The sequence below is a fragment of the Nicotiana tabacum genome, chromosome 7, assembly GCF_000715075.1.
Source record: "Nicotiana tabacum cultivar K326 chromosome 7, ASM71507v2, whole genome shotgun sequence".
NCBI lineage: Eukaryota > Viridiplantae > Streptophyta > Magnoliopsida > Solanales > Solanaceae > Nicotiana > Nicotiana tabacum.
In genome coordinates this window covers 7,664,209-7,672,853 of record NC_134086.1, presented here as the reverse complement: position 1 = coordinate 7,672,853, position 8,645 = coordinate 7,664,209, and positions in this window count along the sequence as shown.

The window sequence follows — 8,645 nt, the reverse complement described above, 5'->3', positions numbered from 1 at the left end:
TATGTACCTTAAGAGTTTTATCAACTTGACAAAACAATTTACTTATATGATGAATTTGAAAAATAATTAAAATTGAATTTTTTTGCTAATTAGTATATTCAAAGACTTTAATTATTTGCTCTCAATATTAAAAAAACTTACTTTATTAATTCAAATTCTTAATATTAGCTCATCCCAATTTTTAAATATTGACTATAATTATAACTCTATTCAATAAAAATTCTACTTTAATTTCAAATAGTTAAAAGAATCATTACTATGTCAATTTTGTATCATTATGCTTCCTGAATCATTGTGTTTGACTGCTAGAAAATTTTGCTAACGCATAATTTCTAAAGTTTCTAATAAAAAGAAAATCCTATAGTTTAAGATAACTTTAATATCAACGACTTCAAACAAGGAAATTCATATATGTTAACAAGTTTAACAATTTTGTAGTGCTAAATATGAGTATTTTCTACCTATTAATAAGGAAAATTTAGTAAATAAAATTTTACCTGATTTTAAAGTCATGAAAATTAGAAAAATAACAAAATTACAAATTTATATAATGTGAAATCTATTTTTAAAGGGTAAAAAAGACAAACGATATTTCAATAAGAGGCTTTTTGCATTGTGCATGTATCCATATCAATTAGTATAAAATTTTAGTAATCATATAACTATTATTAAACTGCATAAAATTTATAGATTTGATTAAAAGGCAATGTACATGTTATTATGTAACCTAAGGATCAATATACCTTTCCATAAAAAGTCTTTCTTTATTTTATTTTTTTATTTTTAGTAAGATAATTAAATTATCTAAAATTAATTGGTTTTAATTTAATTAAGAAAGAGTGCAGGAGAATTACCGACTATGGTTTCTACTTAGCCTTTCTTTATAATTTTTTTTACTAAGATCAGTAAATTATATAGAATTAAGATAATTAAATTATATAAAATTAATTGGTTTTAATTCTATTACCAATTTTAGAACTCATACTCCTTAAAAAAAATAAAAAAGAAACTGTACTTAATGACTTTGCTAATTTTGGTCGAGTTGATAAAATTTTGCATTATAACTGTTTATAAAAATTTAATTGTTAACTGCAATAAGGACAAATAAGATAGTGGTTCAAATCACTTTTAATACCTTAGCATCCAAACGAATCAACAAGTATTTTGTTGGACGTTGTGATTTCAAATAAGAAAGCAATTATTAAGTAAAATTTAGTTGATTTCAAGGTCTTAAATATTAGAAAATATTAGGAGTTCTACATAATTCAAATAAGGAATGAAATTTTAGATGATTTCAAAGTCTTAAAAATTAGGAAAATTATTTAATTACAATTTTGTCCAATAAAAAATCAATTTTAAAGGGTAAAAAAGACGAACGATATTTTGCTAAGAGCTTTTGTGCTTTTAATATAGTATAGATAGATAGATATTCTCTTCTTTTTCTTTTTGCAATATTTTTAAGGTTATTGTTAAACTCAATTTGATGGACCTGGTCTTATTGCAATTATTTTACGAGATGAAAGAGTATATATATATAGTAAGGGAAAATACATAAGTACCTTCCTGACCTATACCCGAATTCCCAACTACACACTTTTTCTTTGCGGGAATCTTATTACCCCCTAAACTTATTTTAAATGTAATTATTTGCACCCTTAACATTGACAACCAAACTCTTGGCAAGTGGTGAGCTACACGCGCCCCCACATGTATTTTTAGTACTTTTTTATTCTTTCTTCTTTTTTCTTATCCTTTTTTCTTTTTTCTTTTTTCTTATTATTCTCATTTTTATTTTGTTATTTCATTCTCTTTCTTTTTGTTTTGGTCACCGACGACATAAAATGGTGGTCGTCGAAATTTCACAACACCATTTTTTCTAGCGATTTCTTTTTTCTGGCGACAGATTTTATCCCGATCTAAGTGTGTTTTGTTATATATATATATATATATATATATATATATATATATATATATTTGAAAGTGTAATTTATGTGTGGGAGGAAGAGTAAAAGAAATAAAAACGAATGTAAGCTGAGAAAACTTTTTCCAGCTAAAATTTCAATATATCATTTTTTTTCCCGGTGTGGGTAGGTTTTCCGATGATGAATTTTCCCCCCCAAATCTGAGTGTATTTTACTTTGCTTATGAATAGATCTTTTTGAGAGTTTAATTTTTGTGTGAAAAGAAAAAATGGAAGAAAAACGGTTAGACAAAGTTGCCGGTGAATGAATATCCACCGGAATTAGAGAAGAAACGAAAAAAAAAAGTAAGAAAAAATGGTAAAAAAGAATAAAAAATAATCTGAAAAATTATTTTTTAGTGAAATACACACACTCTGCCACGTCAGCGTTAAAAGTGTAAATAGTTCCATTTAAAATAAGTTTAGGGGGTAATACAATTCCCGCAAAGAAAAAGTGTGTAGGTGAGATTTCAGGTATAGGTCAAGGGGGTACTTATTCATTTACCCTATATAGTAATTTAAGGAGAATGCTTTGTATAGTCACTAGCTTCAGTATTGAAAACATATTTTTAATTAATGAAAGTTGTAGGGGTAGATAGAATAATTAACATTCAAATTAAAAAATATTGTTGAACCAAAGCATTTAGAGTGAAATATGTCGCGGATTATTGGTATATTTAAAAGTGATTTGAAATTTAAATATACCTGACAAATTTAAATTCTCTTTTTCCTTTTGTAGTTTCAGGTTTTGACCTTCTTTTTCTTTGATGATGTTTGTTTTTCAATGGTAGCATTATACAGTATCCAATGACTTAAACCCTTAGGGGTCGTTTGGTTGGAAAGAGTTATCTCAGGATTAATTATTTCGGAATTAGTTATTCCATTTTTTCATGGGGATAAAAAAAATAAAAATTACAATTTTGAGATAACAAATTCCTGGATTAATTATACCGTAATTTTCTCCCAACCAAATATAGGATAAACTCTTCTTAAATTTTGTCTCAAAATTAATTATTCCTTATTTCCCATACCAAACGAACCTTTAATGTAGGTGCGTAAATTAAGTTTTAGCCAAGAACATATAAAGAATACTATCTAGATGTTTGTCCGTTGAGCAGAGGTGTGAACCAAGGGCTCATTACATGACAACAACAACCATCCAATATAGAGCCCGTTTGGCTTAGTTGATTTAGAGTAGCTGATAAGTATTAGGTGCTGTCACACCTCCTTTTTGCGCGCCTACCCCGAAGGATAAATGCGTGAGGAAGTTTTTCCAATTTAAGTGACAATATTCGAAATGAGATTATTTATTTAATTCAGAGTCGCCACTTGAGAAAAGTTTGGCTTTTGGTGTCCCAAGTCACCGGTATATCTTGAATCCTAATTCGAGGAAAATATTCGACTTTCCAAATGAAGTCTGCGAATCAGAAATTCTAAGTAAGGAATTCTGTTGACCCGAGGGAAGGTGTTAGGCACCCCCGAATCTCGTGGTTCTAGCACGGTCACTTAAATTGTTATAATGGCTAAATATCTGATTTTAATACATGTTATAACCTGTGTGCTTTTATTAAGTTTAAAACCGCTTTATTATTATTTTTATAGAATTGCAATGTCGTGGAAATGGATCTTCGAACCACATCGCAATCAATGCACCCGTGGTTGTTGATACATTCCGACACCGTTGAGATTTGAATTTGGGTCACATAAATGCGCACCCGAATTTAAGAATGTAAATTAATTAAAATCGCGCCTAAAGAGTCTAACGCGTTATTATCTTTGAGGAAGGCAGTGAAATTCGCTAAACGGTCCATCCCAAATTCTAAATATTTATTATGACCAATTATTGAGGGCCCCGCAATTTGCATTTTTATTTGGCGAGGCTCGTCTCATTATCAAAAAGGGTTGACCTATAGTGACTATGTTTTCTATTTCGTTCGTCTCTATAATGAAAGAAAAAGAGTTCTAACTTATTTACATGCTCACGAGTTATTATAGTTGAGTTTCGAAAGTGAGTCGTTAAATCTGAAAACAATACAATAAGGGCAGTTGGTCAACAATTATGGGCCCAGGTCCAATGTATAAGGAGTAAAACTGGACATGTGCCATCCTTATTCAGATGTTAGGCTTAGCTAAATGATTCTACACATGTTCAAACTTTAAGAATCCGAAATGAAAGTGATACCCAATGAAACCCGTTTTTTACGAATTTAGATGAACAAGTTGTTAACTAAAATAGTTTGAGCTATTGAGTAATCACCTAAGGCCTGATGTGTATTTGGAACATGCTGTTTAATCGAACAAATTGAACTAGTAGAATGTTACAACTACACTGTTAGTCCATTTAAACTAAAAGCCTACGGGGAAGGAGTTTACAACTTAAACTGCTATAGGATAATGCCCATGTTATACATAAACAACAACCACCTGATTCTAGTTAAGGCAACTAGCTAACATATATACAAATGAGATTCAGTATGTAACCAGAGTTTACATGGGCAGTGCATAGAATGTTCTAAATACAGACAGTAAAAGAAAGAAAAGACTACATTAAACTACAACTTCAAATCTTTCCCATTTTTTTGCATTCATGCTTCGAGTAGCTTACAAGATGTACCAGTGTATTCAGTTTTGTGTACCTGGTATTTGGGAAAGCAAGGAAAGAAGATGAAGATCAGTGAAGCAACAGTATTCCGCAAATAACAACAGTAACAGCAGCAGTAACAACAAGCAGAATATATCCCAGTGAAAAAATTCAGCTATAACCAATGGAAGCAGTAGCAAATAAACCCAACAAACTCAGGAGCAAATAATTGAAAACCCAGCAACACCAAAATGCAATCACAGCCAAAAGCAGAAGGGAGACAGGTACGAGACAACAGTAGTTTAACTGATGTTTCAAGACATTCAAAGGAAAGCCTGATAGATGCAGCTCACAGCTCTCAAATTCTGATTTTTCAAAATCTGTCCCCCTTTCCTAAGTTCTCTCTATCTTTTTCTTTCTTACTGCCTATCAAATGGCTCTATCTATATGCAAAGACAGACCCTGCCAGCTCTTAAGAGCACTCAAAACCCAAATTCAGAAACCATTCTGCCCAATCATCCTCCTTCTTTTGCCCACTATTGTATGTTTGTTCCCCACTATATTTGTCATATTCTATTTTTAATTCAAAGGTCATGTGCATATATTTATTTAATCACTCCACAACAAAACCTCCCCCATACCATTATCTTTTGTTCCCAACTTTATTTAAACAAATGCATTAGATTAATGGTATATTTGTATTTCCTGACAGTCCACTCAAGTTAAACCTCTTTTTTCAAGTTTTGAAATCCCCAAATTACCCTTGAAACCCCTGTGATTCACTGCCTAAACCAATCCCTTCGATTGGTAACAAACCCAAACAGCTATAGCCAAACCAAACTATCAAAATCCTAAACACTGACTTCTAAACTCAACTGGACAGATTACAAAACTTAGTTTCGACCAAACAATAAACTCCCTGATAATCAGACTAAACAGGCAATCAACAACATGAATTGCAGGCAAAGGGGAATCACATACTATAGGATAAGTTTTAATTCACAATAATTTGGCTAAAGCCAACTACTATCAACATGTGACTGCAATTAGAGATGAGGCAACAACAATGTCATGAAATGAAATCTGATTAATAACACGAGTCTAAGCTCTGACAACCATGAACCATTTCCTAAGCATCAGGTTTATTGCATAGCCTAACATTACTGATTAAGGGATCACAATGACAACATAATTGGTAGCCTGATCTTTGAACAAACTAAACAGACACAAATTTAACCGGTTTGGACCTTAGACCTATGAAACTAAATAGACACAAACTCGCAAACTGGTCCAAGTTCGGACCTTGGACTACTGATCATATTTCAACAATGGGAAATTCATGTCAAATTACAGAAGGGAAAAGGACAAAGTAAACCAATGGAACTGCAAGAGTGAGTCACTAGAACTGGGTGTAAAAAACTTACCCGAATCATGATTCAATGAAACTCGAGGATTTTTCCCATTTTCAAGCCGAGACGGACTTTAAACATGTGTTTTAGAAGGAAAATAGCATGGCTAAAGTCAATCCCTGGCTCAAAACTTATGGGCCCTAGCCTGCCTAACTTCAATCTGGAATCTGAGCTACCCCACGATGATTTGAACAGGATCTATCAGGGATTCCTGGTAAGGGGGCTAGTAAGTCACAGGGTGTGAATTTGGTGGCATTTGAGCTGACCAGGGTTTGGGTCGATTCCTTTTATTTAAGATTCGAGGAGCTCGGGGATGATTCGGAGCAAACTGAGCGTGGGACTGGAACGAGGAAGTCTTGGGGAAGCTGTGGTGTGAAATTGCAAGTCATTGAACGAACTAGGGTTCCAGCCTTATTTTCGATCTAAGATTCGAAGCATACTACTGGGATTCGAGGACAATAGAAGGTAGATTCAGAAAGAGGAGGGTGAGGGGGTTCTATGGTGTGAAGATGGGGTTGTTTGGACCAACAGAACCGTCGTGAGGCGATTTTCGGTGGGCGGTGCATGGTGGTTGAAGGCGGAGGGTTTGTTTATTCTCTGAGGTTCGGAGATGAAGGTGAATGGGGGTTTGGTTTAGGGGGCGTGGGGTAAGAGAGGGGGGTTTATATATGGGACGAGGGAGTTGAATTTCGGCTGTTGGATCATTGATGATCAACGACCTTGATCTTTTCACTTAAGGGGACGACGTCGTTTGGTTTAGTGTTGGGAATGGGTCGATCCGAGTAATGGGTCGGGTATGGGGTTATTTTGGTTTGGGCCTGGTCTATTTAATTCGAACTGGCCCAATCCGACTTTCTCTTTATTTCTTCCCTTTTCATTCTTTTAATTTAAACAAAAATTCCTAATTAAATTAAAACCAAAATTAAACTACACAAATATTAACTAACATTCAACAATAATTAACACACAAATTAAAACGTTTAATTAAAATAAAAATCACACAATGACGACAATTAGAATAGAAATGCATATTTTTTGTGATTTCCCCTTTGAAAACCAAAATTATTGTTTAATTGATTCGTAAATGCACAATTAAATCCTAAGTATACATGCGATCTATATTTTTGTATTTTTTACTTAACTAAAACAAAGTAGACATTTACGGACAAATAATTAGCAAAATGTCACGTAAATTCTCAAAAATTTTACACAGATGACATTTTGTTTTATTTGGATTTTTCTTTTGGAGTAATTTTCGTGAAAACAAAAATCACGTGCTCACAGCTGCCCCTCTTTGTCCGGAAACACAAAGAGTTTTCGTGCAAAGATAAAGTGAACAGATACAAACGATTTTTGCCCCTTCGAGTACTCCGTGTGAAGCATTTTTTTTTGACAAAGATTTAACCGAACATTCGCTTCAAAGGTTTCCTACATATCCCTGGCCAGAAGGGAATCATGTTAATGTAGTTCGGGAAGTTTTGGTAGCTGGGACTACCATGACGCTGCGACTTTACTGTTACTGCTGTTGCTGCTGCTACTACTGCTCACTGACTTCCTTATTACATTAAAAAGAAAAATCAAAGCTAAGCTATCTATGCCTATCAATTACTAGTTACAAGGTTCCTATCTATAATTCTTTCGCAACTTGATCTTGAGTCTTAGATGATTCTGCTTGTAGACTTCGATCTGAATCTTGATGCTTGCAAGTCGTAGGTGCTTGTTTATTTCTGCAGCATTGAGTGAAGCGGGATTGGCGGAGCTCGTGACATCAATCAAATATTTGGCAATCTGCACTTTGTTTGCTCCAGTATTTGGGCTCATCTTCTTTTGCTCTTTCCTTCCTTTCTTTATATTGAGACTCACTCCGTAGGTCATCTCGATCCCTGCGCTTCAAGGTCAAACCTGCTCAGACAACAAAACAAACAAACGAACAAAATTTTTCTGCCCCAGTTTCACTAGGAAAATTTCATGAGTAAATTGCCATAAAAATCTACAGAACTGATGAGGGGATTGGAAACCTAAAGTCTAAAAGGCGCAACCCAGGGATTGGAGCCCTAACGTCGGCTAAAGAAAACTTGCTCAACCAAGGGATTGGAGCCCTAATGTCGGCTAAAGGAAAATTGCTCAACTCAGGGATTGGAGCCCTAATGTCGGCTAAAAGAAAAATTGCTCAACTCAGGGATTGGAGCCCTAATGTCGGCTAAAGGAAAATTGCTCAGCTCAGGGATTGGAGCCCTAATGTCGGCTAAACGAAAATCGCTCAACTCAGGGATTGGAGCCCTAATGTCGGCTAAAAAAAAATTGCTCAACTCAGGGATTGGAGCCCTAATGTCGGCTAAAGAAAAAAATGCTTAACTCAGGGATTGGAGCCCTAATGTCGGCTAAATGAAAAACTGCTCAACTCAGGGATTGGAGCCCTAATGTTGGTAAAAGGCGACTAGGGAATGGAGGCCACTATGTCTAAAATCTCAACTTAGGGATTGGAGCCCTAATGTTGGTAAAGGTGACTAGGGAATGGAGGTCCCATGTCTAAAATCTCAACTTAGGGATTGGAGCCCTAATGTTGGCATAGGTGACTAGGGAATGGAGGCCCTATGTCTAAAATCTCAACTTAGGGATTGGAGCCCTAATGTTGGCAAAGGCGACTAGGGAATGGAGGCCCTATGTCTAAAATCTCAACTTAGGGATTGGAGCC